Genomic DNA, 16,294 nt, shown 5'->3' with positions numbered 1-16,294 from the left:
GATGTGGAGTGAGATGAGAGAGCTTTGTGGTGATGGTATAATCAAATATTTTGATGTGATTTTAGAGTACAGGAAGCAACACATGTGGCAAACATATACAAGCACAAATAATTGCTTATAAAAAATGAGGAATCTAAATAAGATCAACATTCTAGTTATTGCTATTTTGTGTTTTTACAAGATAACACTGAAAGGTTAGCTGAGGTTGGAACAAGACCTCTCTACTTTTTTCCTGAAATTAAAATATAATTATGTTGTTTCTGAGGCTGGAGATGTGGTTCAGTTGTTAAGAGCATGAGTTGTTCTTCCCGAGGACCTGGGTTCAATTTCCAGCACTCATATGGCAGCTCACAATCACCCGTTGCTCCAGTTCCAGGGGATCCAACACTCTTATACAGGCATACTTGTAGGCAAAACCCCAATGCACATGAAATAAAAATAAATCATTTAAAAATATATTCCCCCCTTACGTTTCATGCCTTCAACTCTTCCTACACACCACACCATCCATTGCTCTCTTTCAAATCATAGTCTCTTTTTTTAATTGTTGAGATGATTTATGTATGTATGTATGTATGTATGTATGTATGTATGTATACAACATAAGCTTCAGGTATCATAGCAGCAGAAAAGGTGGAAAATTTATAAGAACCAGAGGAACAGTAAGTTGGCTGTGAATTATTATCTCATAGAAATGTCAGAAAACTACACTGATGAATTTATCAACACAACTGCCTTTCTATACTGTTTTCAACTTCTTATAATTTTTCATTAAAATATAGCACATACCATATTCACTATTCATATATTTATGTATATGTTACGGAACTTAAGGGGTCACAACCTGTAGCCCAAATCAGTCAGAATTGCCTCTCCTCAATAACTCAATAAAAAAGAGCTAAATTAATAGTAAAAGGCAGAAAAAGGAGATTTAGTCAATATGGCTACTTTGGGAAGAGGGATAAAGAGATCAAACAAGCCCTTCTAGTAAGTCTTCAGAGTTCTGAAGTGGAATTAAACTTTAAACAGACTGCCAAGGATATAAGTATCTAACAGTCCTGGTCAAGGTGACCCATCATTATCTGGGATACAGTTTCATCCTGTTCTAACCAGTTTTTAGAACGTAGTGAAATCTCTTTCCAGGAGACTAAATTCCCTCTGTCTGAAGCCTTCTCACAGCATGCTATTCCTTAGAAAAAAAATCTTATTTATTTGGGGTTCATTGTAACAATAGTCTAATAGTCAGTTTGGAAGACTCAAGTGTCTTTTTGTGTATAATAATTTTTTTATTTTTGAAATTATAGTATAAATACATCATTTTCCCTGTTCCCTTTCTTCTGTCCAACTCCTCCCAGGCAACTCCTTTGCTCTCCATCAAATTTATGGCCTCTTTTTCTTTTTAATTTCCTATATGCATGTTCATAAATATAACCTGGCCAGCAAATATAATGTTCCTTATGAATATATGATCTCAAACAAGTTTCCTTAGAGACTGATTGCTTTTCTTCTTAGTTGAAGTTCTTCATATGCCTAGGCCATGCTTTCTTTTCTTGGCTTCCATGAGAATCTTCCATAGTCTTAATTTAAAAATACATATGTACATACATACACATGCACAATTTGCTTTAAGCTGGTTTAAACACATCTTTATTATTTATTACCCAAAAAAGTTGTCTCTTTTTTAAAATGGAGACTACCTATCTACCCAGGCTGGTCTCAAACTCATAGACTCAAGCAGTCCTTCCTTATTCAGTCTATGGAGTATCTGAAACTACAAATATACCTCTGTACCTGACTTACCAAAATGCTTTAATTAAGAGAGAGTGAAAAACAAATTATTCACAACTTAAAGCTCCAATATTTTATATAAAGCATTCTGGCCACAGCTTCACCATCAGCTTGGGTTAATCCTTAATGAGAGAATTCCTTATCAATTCCATATTCTTTAGTTAACCAATTCTCTAGGTCTACCTAAACAAGACACACTTATACTCAATTTTAAAATTTTTATTTTATTTTATGTGTGTGAATATTTATATTTGTCTATGTACTACCTGTGTGCCTCGTGCCTGAGGAGATCAGAAGAGGGCATCAGATCCCCTGGAACTGGAGTTACACATGGTTGAAAAGTACCATGTGGATGCTGGGAGTCGAACCTGGGTCCTCTGAAAGGGTGGTCAGTGCATTTAATCACTGAGCCATCGCTCCAGCCCTCAGATTAGAATTTACACAAAATTATCTTCCAAATATTTTTCTAATCTTCTACTCACCTCTGTTGATAAAGACTAAGATTTAATGAAATTTCCTACTGTGAATTGGATGGCTAGCTCTGTAAAATGCTTTCAGTCTCTCTAATTCACGAATAACATACATCAAAGTTTCATTACACATGTCACAGGAATGGCAAAGCTGAGGTGAAACAAAAATAATGCTAATTATTTTTTTTAAAAAAACAAACAAACGACCAGCCTGGTCTAAGAGCTAGTTCCAGGACAGGCTCCAAAACCACAGAGAAACCCTGTCTCGAAAAACCAAAAAAACAAACAAACAAACAAACAAACAAACAAACAAAAATGGCCAGGTGTGGTGGCACACGCCATTAATCCCAGCACTTGGGAAGCAGAAGCAGGCAGATATCTGAGTTTGAGATCAGTCTGGTCTACAGAGCAAGTTCCAGGATAGCCAGGACTATGCAAAGAAACCCTGTCTCCAAAAAAACAAGAAAAAAAACCACGAATGATCTGAATTTCTATTCTAGTTAGCAACTCATTTTGTAGCCCAGGCTAACCTATAATTTATTATGTATGTCAAGCTTGCCTTAAACTCTGAGCAATGTTCCTGCCTCAGCTTTTTGAGTACAGCAATTACAAGTTCATGCCACCAAACTTGGTTCATTCAATTTCTTACTTTAGAACTGAGAAAAATGAAAATGTGGTACATTTACACAATGGAGCATTAATTAGTTATAAAAAAAGACATCATGAAATTTTCAGGCAAATGAATAAAACTAGAAAAAATGTCATCTTGAGTGAGGTAACCCAGAATCAGAAAAATAAACATGGTCTTTCTATATTCACCCATAAGTTGATAATTAGCTGTAAAGGATAACCTTCTCCCTAGGAAGGGAACATGGAATAGATTTTGTTCATAAACTAGGGGTGGTGGGAATGGAAACAGGAGGGATCAGGTAGGGGCAGATGGGGAGGAAGTACAGGGAGAGATAATTAGAATTAGGGGCATTTCTGGGATGAGGTGGAAACTTAGCTCCATGGAATCTATGAGAGTGACCCTAGCAAAGACTCCTAGTAATGGGGGTCATGGAGCCTGAACCAACCATCTTCTGTAACCAGGCAAGGCCCCAAGTGAAGGGATTGAGACACTAACCTTTGACCTACTGTTAGTCCTACACACAGAGTGTTCTGGGACTGGAGCCTAGTTGAAGCCTCATCAGAGACCAGAGAGACTTCATCTAGAAACTGATGGGAGCAGACATAGTCCCACAGCCAAACACTAGCCAGAGCTCAGGGAGTCCTGCGGAGGAGGGGGACAAAGGATCGTAGGAACCAGAGTGGAAAGGGATATCACAAGAACAAGGTCCACAGAATCAACTGACCAGAACTCATGGGAGTCTGCCTCAGGTCCTCTGAATACTTGTGGTGGGATTTCTAACAGTAGGAGTGGGGGTGGCGCCAGGGGGTGGACACACTGTCTCTGACCCTTTTTTCTGCTTATGGGACCCTTTCCCCCCTACTGGGTTGCCTTGCTCAGCTTTGATGTGATGGTATGTGCCTGATCTTATTGTAGCTTGTTATGCTATGTTTGGTTGATGTCCCTGGGAAGCCTGTTCTTGTGTGAAGGGGAAGCAAGGTGGGGGTATGGAGAGTGGGGGTGGACCTCGGGGAGAAGGGAGGTTGAGGAGAGATTGGGGGAGGGGAAGGAGGAGAATAAAACAAATGAGCTGAATTTTTATTCCAATTCCAATTGACCAAAATAGTGCATGCGGTTTCTTCCCCTGCTGTTATGCATAAGATCTAAAGCCTGTAAATTAAAAGCACTGAGTTACACAGTAGAAACAAAATATTACTATAGAAGCCAGAAAAACAAAGCACTAGCTCTTATCCCCTCTTGGAAAAGTATCAGTGGTAAACCATAAGCCTCTAGCAACTATTATCATGTGTACCTGGCTGTGCTGTGTTAATGGGAATTTGTCAAAGTTAACAGCAGTAGAAGTTACCTTTCTTGTCAGAGGAATTTAATCCAAGAACATCAAATACTTTAAGCTTTAGGTCTTATTGCATCACAACACAAGTCTATCAGTATTAGCATTTTTATTTTTTGAGATAGGGGCTCACATTGTAGCCCAAGCTAGCCTATAATTTATTATATATATCCAGCTTGTCTTAGACTCAGAGCAATCTTCCTGCTCTGTACTTTTTGAGTACAGAGATTACAAACACATGCCACCACACTTGATTCACTCAACGTGGGACTTTAGAGCTGAGGGAGAAAGCCCTAGAGTTTTATTATTTTCAGATCTCTAGCAGCACCGTAAGTATATTAAGATTATGGGGTGCAATGTTTAATGTGACTTTTACTTTCTTCCACTGATGAATCAAAAAAAATGTGTGTGTTTACAAATGTAAAATAGCTTATACTCAGGTTATATTTCTACCACAATTTCTGCATCTGAAAAGAGTTTGCAATGGGCACTGACTTAAATTTTCTTTTAGCACAGACTAACACTAATATGAAAGTCCAAAGCCTGAAATGCTCCAATATTCAAAAAGTTTCTTGCTGTGACAGTAATGCTTGGTCTTAGATATGATAATAGATTTCTGACATTTTAATTAGAAATAATCAATCCATAAATACATGCAAATATTCCAATTTCTGGAAATTTCCAAAATCTGAAACACTTTGGCCCCAAGTATTTCTAATAAAGATTCTTAAATTTTATTAACCACTGTTTGAACCCCTTTCACAGTGTAGTACTATGCATCCAGAGTCCTAGTTAAATATTTAGATGTTTTAAAGGACATTAAATCTATAGTAATACACTGTCCCTACTTGAATTCTTCTTAACACTTACTTGAATACAATATCAAGTATACAGGAAAGAAACTCCAGTTTCCTAACCTCCGATAGGACTACAACTATTTTTTCTTTACAGCATAATCCATAACTAACATAGGGTTGACAGTCTAGAAAAAAATAGTGTGACTGCTACATCTACTCAGACTATAACAAATTCCTGATTAGTAGAGTGCAAATTAATAAATTTCGTCTTGCAATTTGTAACATACTGATGTTAAATTTATAAAAATTTTCCAAAAGTGACTGAAATTAAATTAACTTTGTGAATTTTCTCTACATAAAGATTTGTTAAATAAAGCAATAAATAAAATTGGAGAATGGATACTTAAAGATATCTTCAAGTGCTTTAGGAATATTTTTACATGTTATCCATTGATATATTAACTACGAATCATCCTCATCTCTTTATTAATATCCCTAAAGATTAGCCAAATTCTGATTGCTACAAGTAAATCATAAGACATATCACTTCATAAAAATTCAAATTTTCAACCATTTTAGACCTATTCTCCACAAAATTATTGAAAATTAAGAACTGAAGTATAAAATATAATATCTATTTTTGTACCTCAATTTTTAAATGATTTATTTATTTTTATTTTATGTGAATTAGTGTTTTGCCTGCATGTATGAAGGTGTTAAATCCCCTGAAGCTGAAATTACAGGCGTGAACTGTCATGTAGTTGCTGGGAATCGAACCTGGGTCCTCTAGAAAAGCAGCCGGTGCTCTTAACCACTGAGCTACCGTTCCAGGCCTTATATCTCAATTTTTATGTTTCTATGGAATCATGGGTATTCAGACTAATTGGCAGCAATAATGACACAATACATTAAAATTGAATAAACTGGGGTCTGGTAAGATATCCCAACAGTTAAAAGCATGAGTCAGAGGGCCTGGCTTCAATTCCCAGTACCCATCTAGCAGTTCACAACTGTTTGTAACTCCAGTTCCAGGGGATCTGACACTCTCACACAGATACGTGTAGGCAAAACATCAATACACATAAAATAAAATATTTTAAAAATACATATTCAAATTATAAAAATTAAGCAAGCACAATAAATAAAGATAAGCTAGTAATTGTTATCCTTGAACAGAAATAGAAAGGGAGATTGAATATGTATGTGCAGATGTGTATTAAATTCAGTAACAACCATTAAATATATTAGTATATGATACATTCCAGCCAGATGTGATGGCACACACTTGTAATCTCTGCCCTTGGAAAGTGGAGACCAAAGTCATCCTCAGCTATTAACTTGAACTTCAGAAGACTCTGTCTCAAACCAAAAGAAATAAAAAGGAAACAAAAACCCAAATAAGTAATTATATATGGCCTCTACAATTAAAAATCTTATGTCACTGTTCATATGTGGACTAGTTTCCAGTTTGAGAAAATGAAATAATGTGGAGTTGAAAGTAAGGAGGGGGATTAGAAGATAGGGCAGGAGAGAGGAGAGAGGTAGGCAAAGGGGTAAATAGTACTAAGGATGTTTGAACAAACCATATGGAGACAACTAAACTAACTTCCTTCCTTCCTTCCTTCCTTCCTTCCTTCCTTCCTTCCTTCCTTCCTTCCTTCCTTCCTTCCTTCCTTCCTTCTTTCCTTCTTTCCTTCCTTTCATATCCTAGCTCAGCTTCCCCTCTATTTTTTTTAAAGATTTATTATTTATTATGTATACACTGTTCCTCTGCATGTATGCCTACATGCCAGAAGAGGGCACCAGATCTCATTACAGATGGGTGTGAGCCACCATGTGAGTGCTGGGAATTGAACTCAGGACCTCTGGAAGAGCAACCAGTGCTCTTAACCACCGAGCCATCTCTCCAGACCGCTTCCCCTCTATTTTAAAAATTCTGTGTGTATAATATTATATTATATCATATTATATATCAAATCATAGATATTTAATATATATTAAAGTAGTTTCAGGTAGATGTCAAGAAATACCATAGAATGGTAAAATTCTGAATTCATCTTGGAACATACTATATAAATAAAAAATACTGGCAATGAAACAGAATGGAAAAACAGAAGAGTATACTTTTATCATAATATTTTTTAAAATCCTAAGTGTAATAATATGACAATAAGATGTTTACATTGTGAATATGAAATAATGAACTTTGAATTGATATGGGTGAAAAAAGCTACATGTCATCCCAGAAACTTCTAACAATTTACTTTTTTCAAAATAGAAAAATATTTGTTTTTAAAATAAAATCCTAGTTATCCAGGTGTGGTGACACATGCCTTCAATCCCAGCACTTGAGAGAGACAATCGGATCTCTGTAAGTTCAAGCCCAGCCTTGTCTACAAAATGAGTTTCAGAACAGAGAAAACCAAATAAATGAAGAAATATATAAATAACCTAGTGATTTGTTCCCTTTCGTTAGACACAGTACACTTTTTTAAAATCATGAACAATAATGTTCCTCCACACAACTTTCAGTCAAATTACTTAGCTGTAAAAATAGTTGAATTTATATGCACATAACTTTTCAGACTATTAGGGATGCCTTCTAAATAACTAATATACTCTATAATGTATATATGTGCATGTTTGTGCATCTTTATAAAACTTGCTTAGTTCAGAAGATGAGAATAAATAATAGCCCCAGCATTAAGTGAGTTTAACTAGGAGGTCAAGAATTCAGGCCTATAAAAGGATAATAGAGACACCAACACTTGTTATATAATAGTTTCTAACAACAATTATTATAAAATGTATTTTTCCCATTATTATCTGTGAAAGTTCAATTTCAGGTTTCAATTAATGTTTGTGGCAATTTACAAAGTGTTACAAAATTCTATCCAGAATAAAACAGTGACAAAATCAACTTCAGTGATGAACGTGTTAACAAGGAAACTATATGAATTGTTATCTTTTGGATGACAATCATTCAAAGAACACTCACAAGTCATAAAAAGATGAGAACTCTGTGTTCCTTGTAAACATTCCTTGTAAATATTAATTTCCAATTTATATGTGGACGTATTTGGTTTATTGCAAAAAACTTGAATGAATTTCACTCTTTGGTTTTCTTCCCATGTTGAAATGACTATCAGTATCTTTTGCTTAGTAGGGAAGTTTATGTTCTAGGACAATTTAATACAAAGAGGATTGTTGGACAAAGGTCATGATTCCAATAAGTTCCCATTACAAAATTTTAGACATGTGCTCAAGTAGAAAATTTTCAGTCCACCAATATCATAAAGATCATACTTTAGAACAGGATCATTTTCTTAAATAAATTGACTGTTTATTTCATTTTATTTTTTAAACTATTTATTATTTATTATATATACAATATTCTGTCTGTGTGTATGTCTGCAGGCCAGAAGAGGGCACCAGACCCCATTACAGATGGTTGTGAGCCACCATGTGGTTGCCGGGAATTGAACTCAGGACCTTTGGAAGAGCAGGCAATGCTCTTAACCACTGAGCCATCTCTCCAGCTCCCGAACAGGACCATTTTTAAACTGCATACAAAAGGAAGCATCAAACCATAATCAGACCTCTTGAGTGCTCTGTCATTTGTGTAGACTGCTGTCACTCTTTACTTTAAATAAAGATCCCGTGCTACTTTGCAATCTGTTTATTTCAGGTCTTTGAATAAAAGGTCAAGAAACTGAAAACATTCCACCCAACACCCAACCATTGAAAACAATAAAACGACGATTTAATGAAATACCAATATTTGGTGAGTCCAGAAACACTGAATTTTGTTTGTTAGTAATAAATTTATCATGTAAGACTCTAGTGAATTCAGAAAAAAAACTTATGAAAAATACAGAGGCCTCAAATTTAACTTTGGGTGTATTACTTCTTAGAGCAAGTGTGCATATTCTTTGCACCTGTAATTTTAAAATGTGAATTTATCTTAGAGAACATAGAACTTTTTGATATAATACAGGTGATTTTCAACTTGTGATGTGGTTACATCTCAATAACTCAATCAAAAGTTCAAAACTTTGTGAATAAAAACTGGACTTCATGCGCATAACCTACTGAACATCACAGGGTAGCGACACAGGACACTGAAGAGCATTGTTCTTCTCATGGCTGACTGGAAGCTACAGATTACTGCAACTGCCCAGCATTGCTACAGAATGCTGAATCATATATTATGGACACAGTCAAAGTTAACACAGGCAGTTTGGAAAATGTCTGTAAAACTGACAGTTTCCCTTGGGGACTTTGAAAGGGCACTGCCTGTGGCCTTCAGGCTGAAGTATGGGTCAGGCCCTGTGCATACTTGTAGACAGCACCTAGCAGCTGTGGAAGAAGATGCAGAGGAAGAAGATGATGGTGAAGAGCATGTAAAATTCTTAAGTATAACTGGAAAGTGACCTGCCTCCTGGAAGAGGTAGAAAGATTCCCCGGGACAAAAAGGGAAAGTAGTTGCTAAACAAGATGACAATGAGGAGAAGAAGTCTCCTAGTTAGGATTTCTAGCGCTGTGACAAAACACCATGGCCAAAACCAAATGTTTGGGGAAAAAGTATATTTCATCTAATTGCTTGTAGTCTATCATCCAGGGAAGCTGAAGAACGAACTCAAGTCAGAACCTGGAGGCAGGAGCTGAAGCAGAGGTATGGAAGGGTGTACTTACTGGCTTGCTTCCTGTGGCTGGCTCAGCCTGCTTTTTTATAGAACCCAGGATCACCTGCCCACAGTTGGCCCGGCCCACAATGGGCTAGGGTCTACCACACCAATCTTAAATCAACAAAATGCATCACAGGCCTTCCCACAGGTCAGTTTGGGCATTTTCTCAATTGAGATTCCCTCTTCTAAAATGACTTAATAAATAGCTTATGTCAAGTTGACAAAAATCAACCTGTACAAGGAGAAAAGCATAGCTCCAATGAAGAACTCCGTACAAGATACAACTTGCAGAAAATTACAAGATACAAATGTAGAAAATTCAAACCAGCATGGAAAAGGCCTAAAACTATAAAAACCAAGATCCTTAAAAAAGAAAAGAAACAAAAATCTTCCTAAAATCTTCTAGTTCTGTAAAAAATACTAAAGTAATATTACAAGGAAGTATAGGAAAAAGTGATTCTCTTTCCAGAGTAGAAGCCAAGTTCATCAATTATGAGAAGAATTGATTCCAGATGACTGACCAGGAGGCTATCCAAGCTCTCTGACAGTGGAGGAAGTATCTTTAAAGACAACGGTTTAAGCAGCTTGAAATATTCCTTCTTACCTCATTTCCGTAGAAAATACTATTTGGCCTCTCCATGTTTGACAAATGATGTTCACATTCCATCACCAAATATGTGTTTTCTAAAATGGCTGTTTAATATTTAAGGGTGGAACTCTATGCTTCACTTGGCTTTAATTATGTATGGTCTGCTTTGATAGGATGCAGTACTAGTGGTGGTCAGACAAAGACAAACGGTGGAATAAAAAGTATCATAATAAAGAAAAAGTAGTTTTTAGTGAATTTGTACTGCATTTATACAAAAGCAGCAAAATTTGTGAAAGAAGTTAGAGTAAATCAGCAACCATTTCTAACTGCAGTATGGTTTGTTATTTTGCTATATGAAAACATTAGCTTACAATAGCTGGCCAAAACCTAGGGACTGTTAACATGTAACCAAATTTTAACAGCAAAAAATTTTTAAAATGTACTAAAGTAAGTTTTACAAAGGTTTGTGATTGAAGTTTAAACATATGTTACTTGCCAAATATTAACATATTAGAACTTTGACAGGTATCAATTTCAAGACCCTAATATAGCTCTTTCCTTTATCATACATAGTAGTATATGATAAACAATGTTATATAGTTCAACAAATAAAAATTCATGTTGCTCATAGAATTTATCTGGAAACAGACTTTGGAGAATATTAATAATATAAGGTTCTGTTTATTATACTAGTTTTGTATACAACACTTCAAGTATAGCCGTGTTTTACTATACAGTAAAAAAATGCACATTTATAAAATATATTAACTTAATTATTTATATCTTCTTAGAAAACATTCTCACATGCTCCAGGATAGGATGATTATAAACTAATTTCTATAACATGTACATTGCAAAGTTATTAGTATTTCATTTATTAAATTATAATATAGCATAAAAAGTTTGCTCAGTTCAGGAAAGTTAACTGCTCCAGGCAATCATTTTCCCTTTTAGTTAATCGAATGGCAATACAATGAACTTTTCCTCCTTCCAATGAAGCCTAAAATTTCAAGAAAGATGACTTTTACATGAAGCCTTCCCAGACAACCCTTAGCCTTTGGTGATCTCCCTTTAATTTTTTTTTTAGCTCTTATTCTGTACTTTTCTATGTTCTGATTAATATATCTTATCTGCAATTAAATTCCTCAGAACTGTTTCTATTGGTGTTTTGTTTTTATTTCAATTACTAGTTACTGGCATTCGGACCCAGGGACTTATGCTTCTAGTGCATGCTAGATAGGTGCTCTGTCCCGAGCAACACCAACAGACCTGGAGCCTGTTTCTAATCTAATCTCTCCAATTCCACCACAGTGGTGGACACTGTAGAATCTAGTAAATAAAAGCTTAATAAAAGTCTATGAAATTTTTTTAAAAAAGAAAAAGCAAGCAAAACCAAACTTCATTGCAGGGTTCGGTGATCAAACAGCACTTGGAAAACACAATACCATTTTATCAGGGGATTATGACTGTTCGTGTGAAAGCTCTGGGATATGTGGTAACTCTCTGGCCATATTTCCATGGAACTCTTTTCCTTTAGATCTAATAGTAATTCAAATAAATAAGAGTCGAATTCATCAAGACCTTTCCCAAACAGAAACCACCTCTAAGTTTGAAATCTCGTGCACAACAGATAATTCACACTAAGGTAGAAAACTATTCTTCCCTGGTATTTGACTTTAAACACAAGAGTATCTCAAACACAAAAGCAATCCACACAAAGCATTTTACCTAAAACAATCAGAAAATTGGCAGTGGTAAACTGCCAGATTTAAAACTGGCAGCTTCACTAGCCGAAATTACCTAATCACAAATGGCATCTACATCCTTTTTAAAGTTCCTTAGCTTAAAAGGGTTACCGAAAACTAAATTTAACCTTCTCATCATTGTGCTTCTTTCTCACCACTTCTTTTTAGATAAGAGACCTGAAATGGCTTAAAACTGTCAGGATGGAAGAACGTGAAATAAAAGAACCCATCTTTTGTTGTCAGCCCACAGAAGTGCCTCACAATTAAAATTATACATCATTTCAAATTGAGCTCACTTTCGGAAAGGGTCAACAGGAACTGTAACTTTTCTCAGCCATCTACCTTTTAAAAAGCAGTCTCGCACCTCAAAATAATATTCTTGTCAAAACACCTTGTAACTTTAGAGCCTCATCTAATCATGGTATCCAGACTCTCACTCCGGGTGTCTCACGCCAAAGTTCTTGGGAAGTGACTATTTCCGACTCTAGCCTACTTTACGAAGAACGAAAAGATCACAACCATCCATATTTTTATTAGGAGCATCTTAAGTCTCGTCAACACATTTTTAAATGCAGAAGTGAGTCATTCTGGATGAAGAGTACTTTGTAGAACGTGTTCTCCCCATTGTCAATCATCTACTATGTCTACGTCTCAAGTTTGATGGTACTTAGGCTGTCAAATAGAACATGTTACTAGTGTTGTCTTATTATCATTATTATTATGATTATTTAACATAATATCTGCCTAGTCTAATAGGCTAGGAGTCTGGAGCTAGGCATATGGTTTGCAGAAGCTGATTGCACACGAGTATAAAGAATACTGAAAATTAAGGTACCACTCAAGCTATCTGGTCAATTCTTCAGTCATGAAGCAACAGCAATGTAGAGGATGGGCTCTTGACAAGCCTGAGGTAAGGTCAAACTGTCTCCTGAGACCAAGAGTCGGAGCCACAGTTAGAGCAAGGAGAAATGGGTGAACAGGGCACTAGGAGAATCTGTCTGGAAATCAGAGACCAGGGTGCATGACTGTACTTCGAATCATCAGCATATAAGAAACACTGCCAGGCCTTAATCACCTACACTTTTTTTTATCTGGAAGCCAGGGTCGAGATCAGAAAGTGGTGCCTTTGAGAAGGAAAACTATCTGGAAGAAATTACCCGCGAGCAGACGCAGGAAGGGTGTCGGAAGCTTCTGAATGAGAAAGCAGAGCTTCCCTGACCTGCTGGGGCCCCAGATACCCTGAGACCAGAAAACAGCTCCAGCACCTGGCGACTGCGGTGCCACTACTCACCCCTACTCTCCTAAGGTCTCCTTGTCGCCCGGCACCACACAGCCCGACAGAGGGGAAAACTTTCCCCCTCCCCCGCCGCTGAGGGTGGGATCCACCGGCGAGAGGAGGCGGCGTCGCAGCTGTCCAAGCAGGGCCAGAAAAGCGCTGGGTGCATGAGAAGCAGCCTGATGCTTGTGCCTCTGGCGGCCACCAACTTCACCACCATCGACTTGGAGGGCCAGGAAGAAGCAAAGGCGGCAGGCCTTCGCCCAGCGGACCGAACTCTCCCCGGATACTAGGCCTGAGCTTCTGGCAAGAACGTCTGCCCTGGTCACCTCAACAACAGGACCCCCAGGCTTAATTCCAATTTCTTGGCCCCCGCGACCACTGAACAGTGCCTGCTCCCTCTTGGGGCCACGGTAGCAGCTGCATCCTCGTGCTCCTCTTCCTCTGGCGCTGCTGCCTACACACACAGCCCCGGCGCACTTACCACCGCGGCGCCTGGATCGCCGTTTCTTAGCAACCGCGCGCATGCGCCCCACCCCGTCGGGGGACCACTGGTGCGGCTGTCTGATCCTTAGACCAGTTGGTTCGCGACCTAGAAAAAGTGAACAAAACCCCACTTCTTAGGTAGGCCCTAATGTCAAGGTCAGAAATGGTGGAGAGAAGTCCAGGATGTTCTGATATGGAGAGGCTTGGAGACTTAGGATAAGATCCGTATTGGCATCTGAGCTATGGGGAATGTTTTGTTTTTGTTTTAATTTGTTTTCCTGCAGTCTTTTCTCAGACTTCTACTAGAGTGATCTTTATAAAACTTCCATCTCTCACTTGCCTCTGACTAGGAGAATGGGTTTTGGCAATACAACCAAATTTGAATTTCTGCTCTTTTCCTCGGGCTAGATAACTAACCTCTCTAAATCTGTTTCTTCATCTGTAAAATGAGAAATATGGTACCCACTGAGTACTTATAAGGCTGAAGAGAAAAAGTATGTACAGGGCTTAACAGACATAACCCACTGTGACACAGAGTAAACACTCAGTAAAAAGGAGCTGTTTGGCAATGGCTCATCACTGTATATAAGACAAAACACACACTGGTTGAACATTCCAGCTTAACAAAGTCCTCCAAGTGTACTCTGAATTAATTCTGATGCCAGCCCTTAGTCACCTAGCTGTAGACTGGTTTCGCAGTTCCTCAGATTGAAATATATGAAAGGACCATGTACATTTTCTATGTTCATCTGGAAAATAAATCAATGTGAACCCATGAACTAATGAGCATCCAGTGATCGTTCCCAAACTACATGATAATGTTAAGATATGGATATTAAGAACTGACATGTAAGCAGTGGCTATACAAAAAACATTTTTGTGTCATTTTCTAAGGGCTATTGATCTTATTAAAGTCAGACTTCAAATTTCTGAAATGTGTAATTATAAGACGAAAACATGTAATTGATTCTGAACATAACGCAATGTATAAACAACACATTCATATTTACAAAATGCACTCTGCTAAAGGACAATGTAATGAAATATTTGAACATTTTAGAAAGAATAAAAAGTAGCTATGCCATATTGTAAGAACTTTACAAAGTTACCCGATAGCCAGGAAATATTAAGGAATGGTGAGTATTTTCACTGGGGTTTAAACACTAAATTGTATTCCTTTGGTCCCATGATATATCTGCTTCTACTATACTGCTAAAGAAATAACTCCTATCAACACACAGGCTTGTCCGCACAAATAATGTGAAGAAAGAAGGCTATTTTACTGAGGAAACACAAAAAAGTACATGCAGATAAGTAGCCTTCAAGGCACTGCAAATTTAAGATGAGATTCAGCAGAATTTACATATTAAGTTCACTTGACATTTGAGGTAGATGTTTGCTTAACTAATTGACTTGTTCTAAAAAAGATATTAAAACATCTCCAGAATGATAAAATACATATTGCAGAAAAGTTGCACCTTGAGATGGGGTCCTATAGTAACTTTGAAGAAAGATATGTGTTTACATTTCAAGGGTAACTATGCTAGAGACTGGGAGTTTGTGATCCCTGGAAACCTTTATCCACATTTCAAAAGGTAGAGAAATTATAAAGGTCCATTATATCCATTAATGAGGCACTCTACAAAACTAAGAGGTAATAGTTATCTTTCTCTTTTATTCACCTTTACAATTACAAATCAATGACTTTTTTATAGACAAGCCCTGTGTTGACACAGTAGATGTACATAGTAGACCAAGTAGACATTATTCATAAACATATAAATTCATGCTGGATGTACAATTGTTCTGCATATTGACAGGTGACTGTGAGATTTTTCAAAACACATAAGAATTCAAAGCCAGGCAGTGGTGGTGTACACCTTTAATCCCAGCACTCGGGAGGCAGAGACAGGCAGATCTCTGGTGAGTTGTGAGTTCAAGGCCAGCCTTGGCTACAAAGTGAGTTCCAGGACAGGTTCCAAAGCTACAGAGAAACCTGACTCAAAAAAGAATTCCATGCAAGGGGAAAAGGATGTGAAAATAAACAATGCTGTCAGGGTAAAGCAGGGGAGTTTATTACTTTTAAATTGCTGTAATAAAACACCATAACCAAGACAATTTGGAGGGGGAGATGAGTTTATTTTGGGAATTCTGTTCCAGGGGTTTGGAGTCTATGATGGTGGAGAAGCATGGCAGCAAGCTGCAGACATAGCTGCTGGAGGAACAAGCTGACAGTTCACATTCTGAACCACAATCATGAAGCAGAGAAAGAGTAAAATTGGAACAGAGTCTTTAAATTCGCAAAGCTTGCCTCCAGTTGACAAAGTTCCTCCAAAAAGACTACAGCTCCTAAATTCCCCCAAACAACATCACCATACATGAACAAACAGGAACATTCTCACTCAAACCACCACAGAGATTTTGACTAAAACATATTCTGTCTATATTATGATCAGAACAGAATAATTGTGCAATAGAGTTGAGTACAGACAAG

At 37.3% G+C, this 16,294-nt stretch overlaps 1 protein-coding gene across 5 annotated transcripts in view; it reads right to left on the bottom strand.

The window, feature by feature from the left end:
• Zc3h12b (zinc finger CCCH-type containing 12B) overlaps positions 1 to 13,793 on the bottom strand; it is a 200,762-nt gene extending 186,969 nt beyond the window's left edge. For all 5 annotated transcript variants that reach the window (XM_057759265.1, XM_057759267.1, XM_057759264.1 and 2 more), the window contains exon 1: positions 13,330 to 13,793. The gene's annotated coding sequence lies outside the window, so the exon portion shown is untranslated. The remainder of the gene's footprint in view (positions 1 to 13,329) is intronic.
• Positions 13,794 to 16,294: the final 2,501 nt, after the last annotated feature.

The sequence above is a fragment of the Chionomys nivalis genome, chromosome X (assembly GCF_950005125.1).
Source record: "Chionomys nivalis chromosome X, mChiNiv1.1, whole genome shotgun sequence".
Classification (NCBI taxonomy): domain Eukaryota; kingdom Metazoa; phylum Chordata; class Mammalia; order Rodentia; family Cricetidae; genus Chionomys; species Chionomys nivalis.
This window is presented reverse-complemented; position numbering and strand designations above follow the sequence as displayed.